Source organism: Macrotis lagotis, chromosome 8, assembly GCF_037893015.1.
Source record: "Macrotis lagotis isolate mMagLag1 chromosome 8, bilby.v1.9.chrom.fasta, whole genome shotgun sequence".
Classification (NCBI taxonomy): Eukaryota; Metazoa; Chordata; class Mammalia; order Peramelemorphia; family Peramelidae; genus Macrotis; species Macrotis lagotis.
This window is the reverse complement of record NC_133665.1, coordinates 178,684,628-178,704,795: the sequence shown is the minus strand read 5'-3', so window position 1 is coordinate 178,704,795 and position 20,168 is coordinate 178,684,628. Positions and strand designations below refer to the sequence as shown.

General features: G+C 36.4%; 1 long non-coding RNA gene across 1 annotated transcript in view; it reads right to left on the bottom strand.

The window, feature by feature from the left end:
• Nucleotides 1-1,365: 1,365 nt before the first annotated feature.
• Nucleotides 1,366-20,168, bottom strand: part of LOC141495029 (uncharacterized) — a 110,274-nt gene continuing 91,471 nt past the window's right edge. Inside the window, exons 2-3 of the long non-coding RNA XR_012470639.1 lie at nt 11,647-11,783; nt 1,366-1,443 (exon numbers count right to left, since the gene is read on the bottom strand). This is a non-coding gene — a long non-coding RNA (uncharacterized LOC141495029). The remainder of the gene's footprint in view (nt 1,444-11,646; nt 11,784-20,168) is intronic.

Below are 20,168 nucleotides of genomic sequence, written 5' to 3'. Positions count from 1 at the left end.
CAGATGACTCTGGAGGAAAAAAAGTGAAGCTGGTGACTTAGCACAGCCCCCCTCACTGAAATCCAATTCATGTGCTTGTCATGGCATCACCTCTTTGAGGTGATAATCTTCTTCAAAAATGAAGGACAACCATTATTATATCAGATTACTCTCTGGCATTGGGGGGGAGAGGAGGGAGGAAGGTAGAACTCAAAAGCTTATCAAAAAATCAATATTGAAAACTATTTTTACATGTAATTGGAAAAATAAAATAAAATATAAAAACTGTTGAATAAAATAATTAACAAGTTGAATTTTATGGTGTGAAGAACTTTCCTTCCATTGTACCACACACTGAGTAGAAACTAAAGCTGGATGATTGTGGGCAAATAGCACTAATAACCCCAAATTAGTTTAATTATCACATAATTATGTAGCTCTTAAATTGTGTAAAAAATGCATTTTAGCTTTATGAAGCAGATGCTGCTTTATTTTGTTGTACATTTTGTGTTCCAGCAATCAAAAGGGCTAAGATTTAGAGCATCTATTTCAGTTTCATTATGACAAAAAAAGCAACATTAAATAACTACATTGTATAGATACAAAACCATCTGGCAGGCAGGGCCCAGAGGTTGAGACAAAAGGGCCAAGAGTTGAAAACTAACTTTTGGAAGAAGAGATAGGAAAAGATTAGGAAAAAGAAATGAATGAAGGAGAGAGAATAAGACTCAAAGAAGAAGATGTATTCATCTGAAATAGAAGAAAAGCCAACCTTTGCCAGGAGTTTGGAAAATGAGACAATGTCACATAAAGTAATAAGGAAAGAAATTTGAAGGAAAAAGTCAAACTAGGTTCTTTCTGAAGAGGAGAATGTTCTGAGAAGGAATGATTTTGCATAGTTCTCTGGTTCCCTCAACCCTATTTCACTGAGGGTTTGTCATTTTCCATCACTCTTTTGAAAGCTGCAGAAAGATTACCATGTTTATACACTCTAGTGTCCCACTGCCCAGTCATTCTTGTATTCTCCTGACCTGGACAAATCATTGTTCTAGCTGGTGTAGTTATAGGACTAGCTTTAAAGGCCATATTCCATTGTCAGATGTCATCTGAGTTAGCTTTTTATTTCTCAAATTTTTATATTCTTTCTTTTTAATTCCCTTGTCTTCAAAAGGAAGCCATGAAGAAACCACAACCCGGATCTCAGTGGTTGTTTTAGTTCTTTCTGGCAAACAGCATTGGTGCTAATGTGAACCACTAGGATCTGGTTCCAGTTGTATATCTGGACAAGTCTTGGGGAGGGAAATTTCTTTTATATCTTTAACATATAATTTGAAAAGACAAAACAGACCCCTCAGTTGTTAAAAGGTCCACAAATAACTGCCTCAGTGTTCCTGGGTAGGGAGTCACCAACCTTCTGTCTTGATCTGATCCTTGTTGGATTGTGGCAGTGATATTCTATCATTCCTGAAAAAAAATATATCATTCCTTCTCAGAACATTTTCCTCTTCAGAAGGAACCTAGTTTGACTTTTTCCTTCAAATTTCTTTCCTTATTACTTTATGTGACATTGTCTCTTTTTCCAAACTCCTGGCAAAGGTTGGCTTTCTTCTATTTTAGATGATCAACACCTCCCTCATGCCCACTCCCACCCCCCAAGTCAAGTCTTCTTTTTCTTTTATTCTCTACATTTTGAACACTTCATTTTTTTGGTAATCTAGAGTAATCTTGATTTCACCTTATTCTCTAGGAAAAAGACAAATAGAAGTCACTTGACTATGACAGAAATGACATCTTTTACCCTCTGAAAAAATTTCCTGTTTCCATACTGATTGAGATTCTCAGTCTTGGTTTATTTTTTTTCAAACATTTATAGATGTTTTATCTCAGAAAATAAGATTAAGATTTTTACATTCTATTATAGCCTTTAAGAACATAATGGCCAGGTCTATATCTTGTCTTATCAGCTTCTCAAAGTGCCTAAGACACAGAGACTAGGGGCTTTAAAAGTTTACTGACTAATCATTTTTGCATTTCTTTTCTTTAAGCATTGAACTATTAAACTTTTTGAAAGACCAATTTAATAGTATTTTGCCTTGTCAACTACTTTCTCCTTTGAATTGACTTTTGTTCTTTATTCCAAACTTTGGTCTTCCTTTTTTTTTTTTTTTTTTTTTTTTTAAGGTTTTTGCAGGGCAAATGGGGTTAAGTGGCTTGCCCAAGGCCACAAAGCTAGGTAATTATTAAATGTCTGAGACCAGATTTGAACCCAGGTACTCCTGACTCCAAGGCCGGTGCTTTATCCACTACGCCACCTAGCCGCCCCATCTTTGGTCTTCCTTAAGATGCTTCAGCATTAGTTCTTTTCCTTCATCAAATGTTCTCCTACAACTTTCCCACAAATTCTTCCAAATTTCCCCTCTCCAAATTCAGTCTCTGACATTATTCACCAGTCTAAACCTCACCAAATTTTACTAGGAAAAATTCTCTTTTATCCTACTTTTTCATGTACTTTTTTACTCCCACAGAAACAGAAATAGAATCTGAATGTAAATAATTTTGTCTTTTATGTTAAGATTTCTCATTTATTCAAATAATGTTTACTCTAAAGTAACTGGATTTTCCAGACATATCAGGATTGTCTCTAAATATTATTCTGACTTATTCATTTTTAATGTTAATCCCTCTAATATTTTCTTCTCTGATTGAAGGTATTTTAAATTTATCAACATATATTGAACATAGCATTTTTAATTTATAAACATTTATAGAACATATATAAACATATATATATATATATATATATATCAAATATATTAAATATAGAATGGTAAAAGTAGACACCCTAGTTTTGTGCCTGATCGTAGTGGAACAGTTTCTAAAATTTCTCCATTGCAGTTTTGACTCTCCATTTCAAGTAAAGATTTTTTATACTTGAGAAAAAATTTTAGTATTGATATTGTTATATTTATCCATATAATTGTCAATTAATTTGTCATTGCATAAAAGATTTTCCCTTTGTTGTAATTAGAGTCCTACAGGATTTTGGTGGCATTATATACTATATTAATAAATTTCTAGGCTTTGATAATTGATAACAGTTCTTTATGATCATGAGATGAACAATTTTAAATACGTTTATTATTTTCATTAGTAATTTTGCAACTGTATTCAGGAGGTAAGTTGATCTATAATTTTCTTTTCTTCAAATGGTGAGTTTCCTAAGACCTAAAATCAATACCATAAAAATATTTGGCAACCTTTGATTTATTTTTGTGAGTTTTTGAGCAACAAATGTCCCAGGTACAAAATAATTACTCAACAAATGTTGGCTGATAGATTGTTTAATTAAAATAATGGATTTTTTCCTAGAATGTTTGAATAGCATCACACATGAACTCAATTTTAAAAGCACAAAATACTAGATAAGCATGAATAGGTTATTAAATAATTATAGTTGTGAAGAGGTGGAAAATTCTTAGCTATTAGATGGAATAAATTATAGAAGACAAAGTAGATAAATTTCATTTGTAAAACAATGAACTTGTTCACAATGTAAATCATTTATCCAGCATTTTAAAAAATAAAAGAAAAATGTATTTTGAGAAATATTTCTGATTCATCTGACATTCAAAATCTACAAGAAATTCAGGCAAATTTTAAGCATGCTACAATTAAATTTTGTACATCCATAAACATAATATATACTTATAAATAAAACATAAATGTAAATCATATGTTTCTATATATAAAGTATAAATAAACTATACTTATAAAATAACAAAGATTAGAAATAGCTATATTTAAAACAATGAGCAACAGAAAGAGCATAAATTATCACTATTCACATGAAACCATAGTCTAGTATGAACTTCATTCTATATTTCACCCCTTTCTGCTTTCCTTTATCTCTTTCTGCTTCTCTGACATCTGCCTGTGTTCTTTTCTTTAGCCTCTTACTTTGTTCATTTGATATGTAGCCAACTGTAACCTGACTTTTTTATTTCTATTTTTCTACATTATTAATACAATTGGCATTCAATGCTATAAATTTGACTCCAAGAAGTGCCTTTTCTTCATCCCATGGGTTTCACAATACAGCACTAGAGTCATTAAATTTTAAATATTCTTTTATTGTTTTTTTAATTTCTCCTTCAGCTCACTTTTTTAACTTAATAGAATTTTTCTATTTCTAGGCTACCTCATAGTCTTAGCTCAGGTTATTATCATCTTTTTTTTTTTTGCAGAAATACATTAAACTTAGGCAACTTGACTCCTAGTAGCTTTCTCCCTATGTCTCCATGGAATCACTCCAAACCCTGTCTCCTTTGTCGTCATTGAGACTTCGACCTGACTTGGATGCATAAGGAACTTTCTATTAAGATGATATTTGCTCTCTAGATCTCTCTGTTTAGTGGGAAAACTCCAAATGAAAAAGCTGATGTAAAATGTGAGAACCCATTTATTTATCCAATTCAGTTTCATTCTCTGAAATTATGAAGTGACAGTGCTCAGACCTGACTGACATTTGTCATGAGCAACTCACTCAGAAGTTAGGATAAAATCATATCAGCCTGGAAAATCATTATTTAAATTAAAATTAAATTGTAAAATCATTATTTTTAATTTTTAAAAAAAATCTCTTTAAAAATGGGTCTCCTTCATTCTAGGAGTCATTGAAGATTTTTTTTAGACAAAGGACACATCTGGTTCTTATTGACATGTAATCTCTTTTGGTGGCAAGACCATGAGTTCTTTATCCAAAGGACTTTTGTGGATGATCTCCTTAGTCTTGTAATAACTTATCCTCACCATGACCCATGATTTCATGTGTGTAGCTTCCAATAATTAACTGTTCCTCTTTGTTCCCTCATTTTTTTTTCTGTCTTGTTCTGTTTTCTTATGTTTCTTCTCCTTCAATACAGACTATGTTTAGCCTATAGTCTTTTTTTTTGCAAGACAATGGGATTAAGTTAAGACTTGATCAAGGTAACACAGCTAGTAACTATCAAGGGCTAAGGTTGGATTTGAACCCAGGTCTTCCTGACTCCAAGGCAGGTGCTCTATCCACTGAGCCACCTAACTGTTCCCCAAACATCTACTCATAATTATGTTCCTTGGGATTTGGCATTCTTGAATCTCTCCCAGATCTTCTAGGGACATTAAACCTCTTACTTAAGTTGTTCCTTGCTAATACAGTGGGCAAGGACTTTACTCCAATGAATGAATAAAAACAACCATTTATCAAATGCTTATTATGGGTCAGGTTCTGTGATGAACCAAAATACAAATACAAAAAAAACCCACAATAGTCTTTGCCCTCAAGACATCTATATTCTAATGGGAGAATACTAATCTCATAGGGATATGATAGCCATGGAAGGGAGATTCTGTCTTGGGAGTCACAGGGGTGGTGAGGGTAACCCAGAGGAAAGTTTCTCCTATTCAGAAATAGTACTAGTTGATTTGATTACTCTTTTCAAAACTAGACTTGGAAATTATGAGTTAAATTCCAGCAGTATAACATGAATATAGTCAGAGAGCAGCATGATGGGTCTAGCTCTGAGATGGATGTGAAGGATTCACCAATGATTCCAGGAGCTCAGGCCCCAAAGCAGGAGTTGGTGTGCCAGATTTGAGGTTTATTATGAAGCAGGAGTATTCTTTTCAGAGCTTTGTATAAGACTGGTAGTAGATGATGGGATTGGGGGAAATTAGCAGAATGAAATGAGTTAAGAAACTGATATGCTGCCATCTATGTGGCCAATTTGAAAAGTCATAAAGGTTCAAATTAAAAAAAAAAAAACTTTCCCTACTATCTCCCTACTCAACTCAAAGAGTTCAGAGAGTTCCATAAGAAATTTAACCAAAGATCCAAGAAGAGTTGCTACCATAAAACCTACCCTTCCCTTGTCATTGATGCTATCATTTAAATCTGAAGAAATGAAACCTGAAAGCTCCCATAATCCTCAAAGGCCCAGAAAAGGGGAAGCCAAACGCTTTGCTGAAGGAGAGAAAAGGTACCATTGATTCCAAAATTATGTTGCCATATTGTCAAGCTATGCCAACTCTTTTTCCACAGCATTCTCGCCTCTGTATATTTCTACTCACAAAGCCATGGAACTTAGTCCAAACCTCCATCCACTCATCTGGACTATTTTAGTCATCTACTAAATGGTTTTGCTTCCTCCAGTTATTTCTCTCCCCAGTCCATCCTTCGTGTAGCTACCAAAGTTATTTTCTTAAGCACAGACATGAGCACATGATTCTCCTTTTCAGAGTGACTTCAGTAGCTAGACTTTCCAGCCTTAATATATATATGTTACTCTTACACTATGGTCCAGTCAAAGTAGCTTTGTTACTTTGTTATTCTCTACACATTTCACTTTTCCCACATCAGTGCCTTTGTACTGGAAATATCCTTTACCTTATTGCAATATCTCTCCTCATCTCTCCCTTATTTACAGAATAGGAAGACTATGGGTACAGCATACATTATATACTGTCAGACATAGTGGAGGTGAAGTTCAGTTTTGCTAAACTGCTCTTTTCTAATCTTGGTTACAATTGGCTCCCTAAAAGGTTTGGACACATACACACATATATGTATAAATACACAAGTATACATGCTTATATATAATAGTAATGAAAAGCATATGAAAATAGAAGTTTCAAAAAGAATTTAGAAGAAAAATAAATATCTTTCACCGGAAGCAAACCATATGGAATTGGGCTCAAATCATTTTATTGTTAGGTCTTATTGATGTCTTTATTTTTAAATTGCTATCTCATTGCTAACTTAAGATGGCAGAAAATTATGGTCTCAGTTAAATCATTACATTTATTAAACATGGAAAGAAATCTAATCATGTGCGTGCAAATTTGAAAAAACCCTAAAGAACAGTGCAAACTACTTCATTAGTAATCAGAAAAACAGAAAATCCAACTGGAAAGTTTGTTAATTAGAAGGCAAGAGACTTTAGAATCTCCTTAAGAGTCTTTTTTTTTAGGTTTTTGCAAGGCAAACGGGGTTAAGTGGCTTGCCCAAGGCCACATAGTTAGGTAATTATTAGGTGTCTGAGACCAGATTTGAACCCAGGTACTACTGACTCCAGGGCCGGTGCTTTATCCACTACGCCACCTAGCTGCCCCCTAAACCAATCCGTTTTTGATCCATTACTGATTAAAATGATCAGGAAAAAAGAAGAAAGATAAGCAGAGAAAGAGAATTGTGCAACAAAATGAAAGTCAGATGAGCATTGAGAATGGACACTGGGGACATGTTGAAGGAAAGTATGATAAAACAAAGACTTTGAAGACTGGAATGCTTTACTTTATTTTTAAAACTATTTCACTATATCTAATTATTTGATTTCTATATATAATTAACATATATTATACACTATAATATATTAATAATATGAATATATGCTATAACACCATATTGTAAATAAAATATATTTCTCATTTATTTTCTCAATTACATGTAAAAAATTAATATTTTTTAAACTGAGTTTTAAATTCTGTCCATCTTTTACCTTAACCTTCTTGGAGAAGGCAAGAAGCTTTATTTCAATCATTCATGTAAGAACATGCAAAAATATTTACATTAACAATGTTGCAAGATAAAACACCTACATTCATCGACTTTTCATTTTTATCTCCAATACCTGACTTAGTAAATGATTAATAAATACTTGTGAGTTGATTGTTTGATTGGTGTACCACCTGCCATCACCAGAAGAGGAAGAGGAAATGGTGCCTTAAGGCTAATGTTACCAACAATCACCTTTGTGTTTTAAAACATATTGTAAGGAGGAAAGAGGTATCTTGTCCATCTCTACACCTGTGATCTCCATCTTTCACTGGGATGGTAGCAGAAAAAGATAGAGTCATAAACTTTCCAGGACTAGAGATTCTCTTCAGAAAATGTCTGTCCTGACCATTATGACCATCAATATTCTTTTATATCTTCTCACTTAGATAAACAGTCACTCCCCTAGTCCTACCTGCACCAAAAAAAAACTTCCCTAGCCATCATCACTATACAAACTTCCATTGCTATTAATGAACTTAACATACAATCCAGTGGTATTTATCTTGTCCTATGGTTGATAAACTCCTACATCCTTTGATCCTTGAAATTCAAAGTCAATAAAGGCTTTCTTTCTGAAATGCTTTCCTCTTCTCATCCCTATTCAGCTGAGTCCTTTCCCATCCCAGCTCCTATTTCTTTGGTTTGCACATGATTTACAGATCTACTTACTTTCCTCCCCAACAATCTCTTCTACTTTGAGAGGTTCAGTCAATTCATCTTATATCACAATGATCAGAGTGACTTCAGTAGCTAGACTTTCCAGCCTAAATATATATTACTCTTATACTATGGTCCAGTCAAATTAATTTTGTTATTCTCTACACATTGCACTCTTCCCACATCAGTGCCTTTGTACTGGAAATCTCCTTATTGCATCTAGCTACTACAAGCTCCCATGTCCCTCTATCCTTCAAGGACTTTAGAGTCTGGTCTATAGTTCCGAGTGAAGCAGCACAGATCTCTGACAGGTTGACTCTGCCGTACAGTGAAAGTTTGTCATCAATTGTGCCATTCTGTTGAGTTGTGAGAGAGGTAAGCTTTACCTTACTGGCAAAAGACTATCACCAGAAAATCACCATACTGGTGATTAGACCATCAAGATAGAGGTTTGGATAGTCCAAGTCCTATTTCCTGTTAAATCGGACCATGGGATAATAACAGTTCTGGAAAAGACAGTGAGAAGGATGTCTTTGCACAACATTTCCCTCACAATAATAAATATAAGCATATATATGATGACATGGGTCTCTGATTAAGGACAATTACCACTTCTCTAACACTCCACTCACAGACCCCCAACTGGGAGACTTGTCTTGACTGTCCTTCCTTCTCAATTCTGCCTACCCTTGTCTACAGTTTAGACTTCCTTCAAACAATGTAAAGATTATCAGATTGCTTTCTGTGGGGAGGGTGGGGGGAGAGAGGGTGGGGAAAATTATAAAATTCAAAACCTTACCAAAAATGATAGGTAGAAACTACTATTGTATATAATTGGAAAAGAAATAAAATATTTATATAAAAAAATTAAAATTTTAAAAAAAGACTCCCTTCAAAATTGATCTCTTCTGCTAGCATTCTTTGGCCTGACATTTATCAGTCCTTTCTGCCTTCTCAAATTACTTTGCATTGTTTCTTTGTATTTCCCAATTTTCCAACCTTTTTAGGCAGAGATTGTTTCTTTTCTGTCTTTGTATCTCTGGTACTTAGTACAGTGCCTTGAATGCAATAAGTGTTTAATAACTATTTCCTGAATGGATTAATAATTTAGACAGAAAAAAGCATTTATGAAAGTATACCTCTTGTACTGGAGAAACAAATTTAATCAATAATCCTTTCCCTTAAGTAGCTTACATTTCAACAAAGGAAGGATACTTTTATTGAGGAACAAGAGTTGGAAAAGGAAATGAGAAGGAGATGAAGGATTCAGAGGACAGAGGCATAGTTTGGAAATGTTCAAGGAATAGTATTGAGGTCAGATTCTAAGCATCATAAGGTGAAATCCTACATATCATAGCTAAGATCCCAAGTCAGGAGTCTGAGTTCTGATAGTGGATGTCATGGTTTGGAGATATCTGGGAAATGCCTTTTTGGCCCAGTTCTAGCCAAGACAAGGTGAAAGCTCACCTATTAGAATGATTGCCTAAATAGCCTTACTGAAGAATCCATGAGTTTAATCATTGTTGTATAGGCTGAAGACAAAATTTACAAATTTGTTGATTGCAAAATCAACAAGTTATTAAAACGGCCTGTTTTGCAATAGCAGAGGGAAAATATATTAATTCAGTGCCAATAGAGCTGGGAATTGGTTCAAATTTTTTTGGAAAGCAATATGGAATTACATAATGAAAAATTATATAATCATATATATACCCTTTGACCCATCAATTTCACAGCTAGATTTATATTCCTTAGGAAGCTCTATGAGTGTGTGTGTGTGTGGGGGGGAGAGATATATCAACATACACCTAAGTGTACTGTTTTAATAGGAAAATGCTAGAAACAAACTATTTGTGCATCATTTGGGGAATGGTTAAAAAACTAGCAAAATAACGGCCTAGAATACTAATGTACCATGAGAAACGACAAATATGAAGAATTCAAAAAATGTAGGAAGGCTAGAATAAAGTGGTGCACAATGAAAAAAGGCTGGGAAAGAACACTGTGCACACTGATTGCATCACGGAAAATGAAGGCAACATTGACAGGTAACACAATTCAGGTTGGAGGCAATGGATGACATTGGCACTACTTTGTTAAAAATTTAAGCACATAATCTTTTCTCATAAATGGTAATCTTTTTTTTTTTAAAAAGGATAGCTTCATACACTATCAGTTGGGAACATACTTTTATGTTATTTTGCTTGATGTTGTTTTTTCCCCCCAGAAGTAGCCTTTATGTGTTTACTCACCAGGAGCTGTGTTAAAACGCAATTTATCTATGGGAGGACAGGAGTATACACCAGAAATATGCTGCCCTTCATAAAACTAAATGATGACTAATTCCTGTCTTATAAATGCAGGTCCCAAAATATCCTTACAAATAAGCTGTACCAGAACTGACACAAATACCAGTTCATAAGAGTGATCCTTAATGATTTTAAAAAAAAAATTTAATAGATGTTGTCACAGAGACATGACCATATCTGCATGACATGGAATGAAAAAGAAATTCTTAAAATATAGAATGATAACTGAAGAAATCCAAACTAGATGAGGACAGGATGGGCTAGCTACTTTCTCTCATATCCCAAAAGGAGTGATCCCAAGGATGCTTTGAGTGAGCCTTCAGAGGATGTACTTACACCCGAAACATTAATTCAATCACCTACACATTCATTCAGTCCGGTGAGCATTAGCATGAAATAGTTCTTTAGAATACCAACCTGTTTTAGAACAGTTTCTACTTAAATTCCATTAAATGCAAAATAAGAAGGATGAGACTAAAATAAAAATAACCCACCCAGAGTCTTCTTTTTTGTGTGAATGCTAACAGAATTTGACAGACTTTCCTTAGAACTGAATGTTTGATAGTGAAAGAATTGGTAGAGACTTGACAGAACTGCCATGGTGTCACATGTAAAAGAAATGGTTTTAGATGATAGACAAAGGGAAGCAGGGCTTTTTGTACACACTTGATGATGCCTGTAAATCTATGGAAAAGATCTGGAGTGTGAGAGAGAGAGAGAGACAGTTTGGTGCAATTGGAAGATGCTTACATGAGGAATTGGAAGATCCAGATCCGAGAAGAGAGGAGGGAGCAAACATGAATTAATCAAACAATTACTATATGCCAGACATTGCTGTGTTTCCAACTATGACCTGGAGAGATACAAGTAGAAAGAAAAAAGAAAAAAAATCATCCCTGTCCTCAAGGGTCTTAACATTCTCATGGCGGAAGAGAATATACAAAAGGGAAGTGAAACATGTATTGTGAAGAGGAAGGCAAAATGAAGGTACTCATTTGAGGGGTATATTCATGACGCCCAGAGAAAGTCAGGAAAAGTGTCAGGGGAGAAATGATGGCAAGATGATCTTAACCACTTCACAAAATGGCATCTCTTGAAAGAACTTACCAAAAGGAGAATTTAGGCAGATCTTGCAGGATAATATTCCAGGGTGAGTGAACTGTAGGCATGGTAGGAAATCTCTAGCAGAGGAAGTCCCAGGTCCTTGGGGAATTTCCAGGCAAGACGGCAGTAGAGGCATGATGCTGAAATCCAGAGAAAGTCAAAAATAGGACTGTGAGGAAAGATGCCACTAATTTCCTATGTGACTGTCAGTAAGTCACTTACCCTACTTGGATTTCTCTTCTTATCCTGAAATATGGTATCTTTGATCCAAGGACATGTCTAGGTTCAGAGCAACATTGGACAAGAAGGATAGCCCTTGGGATGAATGTTAAGTGATCTTGTAACTAGACATTTCCATCTCCAACATTTCATAATGTTAAGAAACTGGTAGGGAGAGTAAGGTAGTTCTCTGGCTAGGGCTGTACACAAAGGAGCTAAAAGCAGATTTTTAGAGGTAAAGAAGTAGAAAGTGAATTTGTTTCAATTCAATCAGTTTATAAGAATTGTTCAAGAACTTATTCTATCAAACACCTTAAAAAAATCACTGGGCGGGGGGGTGGCTAGGTGGCACAGTGGATAAAGCTCCGGCCCTGGAGTCAGGAGTAACTGAGTTCAAATCTGACCTCAGACACTTAATAATTACCTAGCTGTGTGGCCTTGGGCAAGCCACTTAACCCCATTTGCCTTGCAAAAAAATAAAAACCTAAAAAATCACTTTGGGGAACTTATATTTTACTGAGGAAATACAATAAATTAATCCAGAAAGTAAGAATTCATAATTGTAGGAATCAGAAAAGGCTGTGTATATATATAATTTTAAAATTATATATATATATATATATATATATATATATATATGAGTTAGAGCCAATAAAATCATCAAATCAAAAGTCCTCATTTTATTGATAAGGAAAAAAGGCTCACAAAAGTTAAGTAACTTATTCAGTCATACAATAGTAAATATGAATATCAGATTTGGAACTCAGACCTTATCATTCCAAAGTGAATATTCTCTCTACTTCTGGAAAGAATAGATGAATAGAACCTCAATTTGGAGGTCCATTTTTTTTAAGGATTTTTTTACAAAGCAATGGGGTTAAGTGGCTTGCCCAAGGCCACACAACCAGGTAATTATTAAGTGTCTGAGGTCAGATTTGAACCCAGGTACTCCTGACTCCAGGACCGGTGCTCTATCCACTGCGCCACCTAGCCACCCCTCCATTTTCTTTTGAGTCCTAAGTTAATAAAAGAGGAATTGATATCAAGAGAAATAGCTTTACTTCTGTACTATAGCATTATTGCTAAAGAAAAGGCAAAGGAAATGCAAAAATAGAGCATTAGAATCAGAAAACAAGATGAGAGTATTTAAGTAGGAGAATAGAATAGCTTCATCTATTTATCTATATGGATAGATACATAAAGATGTAGAGCTAGAGATGTCACTATAATGTGTGCAGTGGTCTTCCTGGATGCACTGAATCTCTTCAACTATTTCTTGAATCACTTGTTCCTAAGGAATTCCCGAAGGAATGAAGAATTTCATGTTGCTTTTCATGCATTTTCACTTATCTAGTAAATAAACTAGATCAGCTAATTGATGCAGTGGATAGAGCACTACTCTAGTAAAAGAAGACTTCTCTTTCTGAGTTCAAATCAATCCTCAGACACTTTCTAGGTATGTGACTCAGAGAAAATCATTTCACCCCGATGGTTTCAGTTTCTCATCTATAAAATAAGCTGGAGAAGGAAATGACAAACTCTTGCAATATACTTCCTAAGAAAATCCAAAAGGGGTCACATAGAGTTGGACACAAGTGAACAAGAAGCAATGAATTAATTGCCATCGACGATTTTCCATACAAGCTCTTTGAGCAGAGGGATTGTTTTGTCCTTGACTTTGTGTCCCCACAGGCTAGGATAGTGAATGGTGTAAGAGGGACTTCAAAATGTTTATTAAATAAACTAACCAAAATTAACATACCCTATTACATTTAATACCTATTCTAATTTATAGATTATTTTCATTTTATCCTATTGGAGGCTCAGTTCTTATAACAATACAATGAATTTATCTGTATTTAATGTGAAGCTTTAGATTGGTGGTTTCACTGATGCTGGAAATTCTCAGTGTGGAAACTTTCTCAAGCAATGCATGTTGGCAACTCATGTGGCATTCATTATCTTACCAATTCTAGTTAAAACAAGAATAGCTTCTACTTCAGTGATCACTGAGAGTTTAAGTAATTTGTTCATGGTCATCCAGATAATATTTGTCAGAGACAGGAATTGTAAACAGACATCCGTCACTCTAAGACCAGGATCTATTCATCTTGTTGCTCCTCATTTAAAGGTAAAATTTTAAACAACTGTCCTTTATTATTCTAGAAAATTACCTACAATATAATTACACTCTACATTTCCATGATAAAAACAGAGATGTTTGTCCTTTCATTAAAGTCTTCTTTTAGATCCTACTATGGAGGAGAGATGACCCTTAGTTCGAGAAAGCCATGTCAACTGAGCACAAGCTCATTTAGATGCCACAAATCTAGAAGGGCTTTGATAATTTGCTGTTAATGCCCTCTGTCTCATCTGCCAATGACCAGCCTATCACACAATCATAGACATCAGAACTGGAGGGGCAACAGAAGCTATCTAGAGTTGTTCAACTCATACTTGACCAAGAGTCCTTTCTATAGCATTTTTTTCTTTTTGCAAGACAATGGGGTTAAGTGACTTGCCCAAGGTCACCCAGCTAGGTAATTAGGAAGTGTCTGAGGCCAGATTTAAACTAAGGTCCTCCTGACACCAGGGCTGGTGCTCTATCCACTGCACCATCTAGCCATCCCTATAGCATTCTTAATAAATATATGCACAAATCTCACTAAATATGGGATACCAGGAGATAAATGCATTTGGTCAAGGTTGCTCTGGAAGACTACCAGCTAAAGAGTGAAGTGGTTGCTACCTGAGTCATCAGAGGAATTGCCTACTCCAAATAAACAAATAAATGAGTAGGTATTATGTACATGCATATATATAAACATGCATGTATTGAAATATAACATAGATATCTAAGTGCATGAATCATAAAACCAAATGCCCTAATTTGACTGTTGCGGATACTTAGATTGGAAGCTATATAATTCATTACCTAATGTCACATAGGTAATAAGTGACAAAACTGGGATTTGGACTCAAGTTATCTATTGTCAAATCCAGGAGTCTATTTTCAACACTATCATAAAAAATAAAAACCTATAAATGTTACATATTAATTTATTAAAATAGTGAATTTATTTGTTCTTATTTTCCTTTTAATGCTCTTTATTTTCCAAATTTTTCATTATGTATGACCCTATCCACACCAATTATCCCCCATATTTTGACTCAACTTTTATTGCTGTTCAGTTGTGATCTGATTCTTGATGACCCCATAGACCACAGCCCATTAAGTCCTATCCTCCACTGTCTTTTGAAGTTTGTCTAAGTTTATGCTCATTGTTTCCCTGATATTCTTTCATCCCCTACCCTTTTCCTTTAGCCTTCAATCTTTATTAATGTTAGAGTCTTTTTCCAATGAGGGTAAAACCTAGTCATTATATTTATATCACACTCAATTTTATTACTATTGTTATTTCCATTAATATTGTATATTAATTTCCTCATTGTGCTGATTTTTTTTCTGCTTCAGTTCAGAAGTCTTCCCATGCTTCTTTGCTTATAGCACCATAATATGGTAATGCATTGCATAATATTGCATTGCTCTGATGTCTCACAACTTGCTTAGCTATTTCACAATCCCTAGGCATTTACTTTATTTTCATTTTTTTGTACCACAAAGTGCTTCTATAACAATTTTTCACTTCTTTTTTCCCTATGCTATGTTTAAAACATCTTGACAGTTCTACTAGTTTGATCAATGATAGAATTTAGGTTTTCAGTACCCCTGTAGAGCTATTACTTGCAAAATTATGCTTCTTGTTTTACTTTTATCTCATTACTCCTAAAAACTCTTATGTGAGTAGTTTGCTTGTTCCTTCACTCCCACAGAATTTTTACCAGCTGGCTCTAAAAGGATTTTGCTTTGGTTAATTCAGAGTGGGGTAGTTTGGGGACCTATTTGCCCCTATGCAGGTCCTGGTTGGCCCAGAATGATTTTAGGCTGTATTTGTTGTGATCAACACTCCATATGACACTCTGGATTTGTCCTAGTTTTCTTTCACATTCGTAAAGGTATTTTGTTTACTGGAGACCTTTCTCTTTTTCTTCTTCAGCACACTACAATTTAATGAAATTTCAAAAAATTCCACTCCTTTCTGCTCCCAATACACAGGAACTGTCTGAACAAACTGATATTTGCCATATCCAACCAAGACAGTCAAATGGGAAAACCCAGCTTAAGACATTCATCTTCTCACCAATATTTGGAGATAATTCAACACCACTGTTAGAACCCAAATTTGTTTTGAAAACTAATGAACAACAGCAACATCCAACCTACTTTGATAAAGTGATATGGTACAGCAGAACAAACACTGTCTCTCTAATCGACTGACTTGGATTTACATATCATCTCCAATGTGTACCACCTGTATAGTGACCTAGGACAGGTCACAAACTCCCTGGATGTCAATTTTCTTAGCTCTAAAATATGGGAGTTGGATTAGATGGACTCTGTTGTTCTTTCTACATCTAAGTCTAATTCTATATGGCCATAGAGATTAAAAGTGACCAGGGAACAACATTAAAAAAAATGTTGACTAGAGAGACTCTGCTACTCAGAAAAACAGTCTAATCAATGATCAGCAACTCCCAGTTGATCATGGCCAGATTCAAATCTTGACCTTAGTACTTACTACTTGAATAGTAAGAATTGAAAAAGCCTGGCAGAGCCAAGATGGCTACAAGAACAGATAGGGTCTTAGGCGCTTTCTCATAAAACTTATAAGCTAAGGACTCTAAATTTTCAAGAGACAGAACCCACAGAGGGACCCAGTGAGGCAGTTCTCCTACTCAAGGTAACCTGGAAAAGAGCAGAAAGGCTCTGCTCCCTGGGGTCGGAGGGGCAGCCCACCAGAGAAAAAGAACTTTAGCCTTTGGGAGGCAGTCCCAGAGCACTGGGAGCCCTGGCTCACAGCAGCGGGGGAGTTTCCTGAGCTATGCCCCGGGGAGCACCAAGCACAAAGTGAGGGAACAGGGGGGACCTCTGCCAGAGTGAGCACATGGAGTCCAGCCCTCAGGGCACACAGCCAGCAGCTTGGTCTTGTGGCAGCCCAGTTCCAGGAAACAGAAGCAGGCAGAGCCGGTAAGCAGCAGCCCCCAGGACATGAGCCCATTGAACCTAGGAAGGGGAGCGAAGAGAGAGAGACTGCTGAGCTCTGTCCCCGGAACAGGACTCTGGGGTTCTGACCACATTCAGATCCTGATCGCAGTCTAGGACCCCATAGAACAGCAGGGCCCCCTCCACCTCAGCCCCATGGCAGAGGGGGGGGGTGCAAATGGTCATTCACAGACCAGGAGGGAGGACAGAGCCTCACACACTGAGACCCTTGCGTGAGTGTCCCAAATGCTCAGGAAGCACCCCAAAACCAGGCTCAGGCTGGGAAATGAGCAAGCAGAGAAATAAGAGGAACACCATTGAGAAATATTTTGCAAATGAGCCCAAGAAGGATCAAAACACTCAGTCTGAAGATGAGGAAGCACAAGTTCCTGCATCTAAAGACTCCAAGAAAAACAGAAATTGGGCTCAGGCTATGACAGAGCTCAAAAAAGACTTTGAAAAGCAAATGAGGGAGTTAGAAGAAAAACTGGGAAAAGAAAGGAGAGACATGCAGGAAAAACATGAAAATGAAGTCAGCAGCCTAGTCAAGGAAATACAAAAAAAGGCTGAAGAAAACAGCATGCTAAAAACCAGCTTAGGTCAAATGGATATAACAGTTCAAAAAGTTATTGAGGAGAAGAATGCTTTAAAAAGAAAAACTGGCCAGATGGAAAAAGAGATAAGAAAGTTCTCTGAGAAGAACAAATCCTTCAGACAAACAATAGAATTCAGGGAGATTGATGAATTTACAAGAAACCAGGACTCAATACTTCAAAACCAAAATAATGAAAAATTAGAAGAATATGTGAAAACATCTCATTGACAAAACAACTGATATGGAAAACAGACTTAGGAAAGATAATTTAAAAATTATTGAAATACCTGAAAGTCATGATCAGGAAAAGAGCCTTGACATCATTTTCAAAGAATTACTACAGGAAAATTGCCCTGATATTCTAGAAGCAGAGGGCAAAATAGAAATGGAGAGAATCCACCGATCACCCTGAGAAAGAGATCCCCAAAAACTAACCCCTAGGAATATTATAGCCAAATTCCAGAGCTCCCAAGTCAAAGAGAAAATATTACAAGTAGCCAGAAGGCCATAGCTCAAATATCGTGGAGCTGTAGTCAGGATCACACAGGACTTAGCAGCAACTACATTGGAAGCTCATAGGGCTTGGAATATAATATACCGGAAGGCAAAAGAGCTTAGAATGCAACCAAGAATCAACTACCCAGAAAAAATGAATGTCCTCTTCCAGGGAAAAAGATGGACTTTCAATGAACTAGGGGAATTTCAAATGTTCCTGTTGGAATGGCCAGAGCTGAAAAGAAGGTTTGATCTTCAGATATAGGACTCAGGTGAAGCATAGAGAGTGGAGGAGAGGGGGAAAAGATGAGGGACTTCATGATGACGAACTGCATGTATTCCTGTGTAGAAAAATGACACTGATAATACTCATATGAACCTTCTCAGTTAATAGAGCAGGTAGAGGGAGCTTTTATAGTTGGAGCACAGGAGAAAGCTGAATTCGAAGATAAAATATGGTGTAAAAATGGAGTCAATAGGAAAAAAGGAAATGGAATGGGAGAAAAAGGAGAGGGGAAATAGGCCAAGATATTTCATATAATAAGATTTTTCTTTATTACAAGGAGCTATTGCAATGATATGGAAGGGGGGAAGGCAAGGGGGAATGAGGGAATCTTTGCTCTCATCAGAGGTGGCTAGGAGAGGAAACAGCATATATACTCAATGGGGTATAGACATCTGGAGTAAGAAGGAGAGGGGAGCAGGGGGAAGGGGGGGGTGATGTGAGTGATGGAGGAGAAGATGAACCATGGGGGAAGAGTGGTCAGATATAAGACATTTTCGTTTTTATTTCTTGCAAGGGGCTGGGATTGGAAGGCCTGTCTGGGCCCATAGGGCCCGGTGGATGCTGGGCCTAAGGGGTGGTATGGGGGCTCAGGGCTTCTTGGCCCCAGGACCAGGGATCTGTCTGCTGCGCCACTCAGCGACCCTACAGCAGAGTCAGAGTGAAAGGAGAGAGAAAATATAGTACATGGTAGTGGAGAAATACAAAAGGAGGGTTGCTATCAGCAATGGCAACAGTGGGAAAATATGGAAGTAACTTTTGTGATAGACTTATCATAAAGAATGTGATCCACCCATGACAGAGTTGTTGGAACAAAGACTCAAGCACATTTTTTATTATTATTATTTTTTTGGGGGGGGAGTGCAGGGCAAATGGGGCTGGGTGGCCTGCCTGGGGCCACATACCAGGGTGATCGTTAGGTGTCTGAGGCCAGATTTGGACCCAGGTGCTCCTGGCTCAAGGGCCAATGCTCTGTCTGCCACCCAGCCACCCCTACTATTACTACTATTTTATTTTATTTTATTTTGGCTCTTTTTTTTTCTGTTTTTTGGTTTTTGCAAGGCAGTGGGACTCAGGTGGCTTACATGTCACATGGCTGGGTGATTGTTGAATGTATGGGGCCGGATGGGGGCTCAGGTGCTCATGGCTCCAGGGCTGGTGCTCCAACCATTGTACCACTTGGCCATACCTACAATTATTACTATTATTTTTTTAATTTTAATTTGTTTCTCTCCCCTTTACTTTATCCCTCAAGCGATTCTATATTTATGGGGGAGGGGGTATTTCATTTACTCTTAAACAAGAATAGTTTATTAATGTATAAAAACATTATTTGTACAAAATGAGAATATTAAATAAAAGAGAAAAAACAAACAAAAAAAAAAGAATTGAAAAAGTCTATCAACCTCTTCTGGTCTTAAGTTTCTTCAATGGCAAAATGAAAGGGTTAGAAATGACCACAAAGTTTCCTTCAGGTTCTATCTAAATCTCTTGTCCTATAATCTTTGATGCCAAGACAGTTAGAAACTGCTAAAGCTCAGGTATAAAAAGCCTTGTCAGAAGCCATCCAATCCAATTCCCTATCTGAGTAAGACTAGAGTCTCTGACAAGGTGCGATCCAATTTCCACTGTAAGGCTCCCAGTGAAAAGGAGCAACAACAACAAAAAAGAGTCCCTACTGCTCTTTTACCTTTTCCATGATTTTAAATACAGTTATGTTTGGTTTTCAGTCATTTCATGTCTGACTCTCTGTGATCCCATTCATGGTTTTCTTGGCAGCAATACTGGAATATTTGTCATTTCCTTTTCCAGTTCTTTTTTACAGAAGA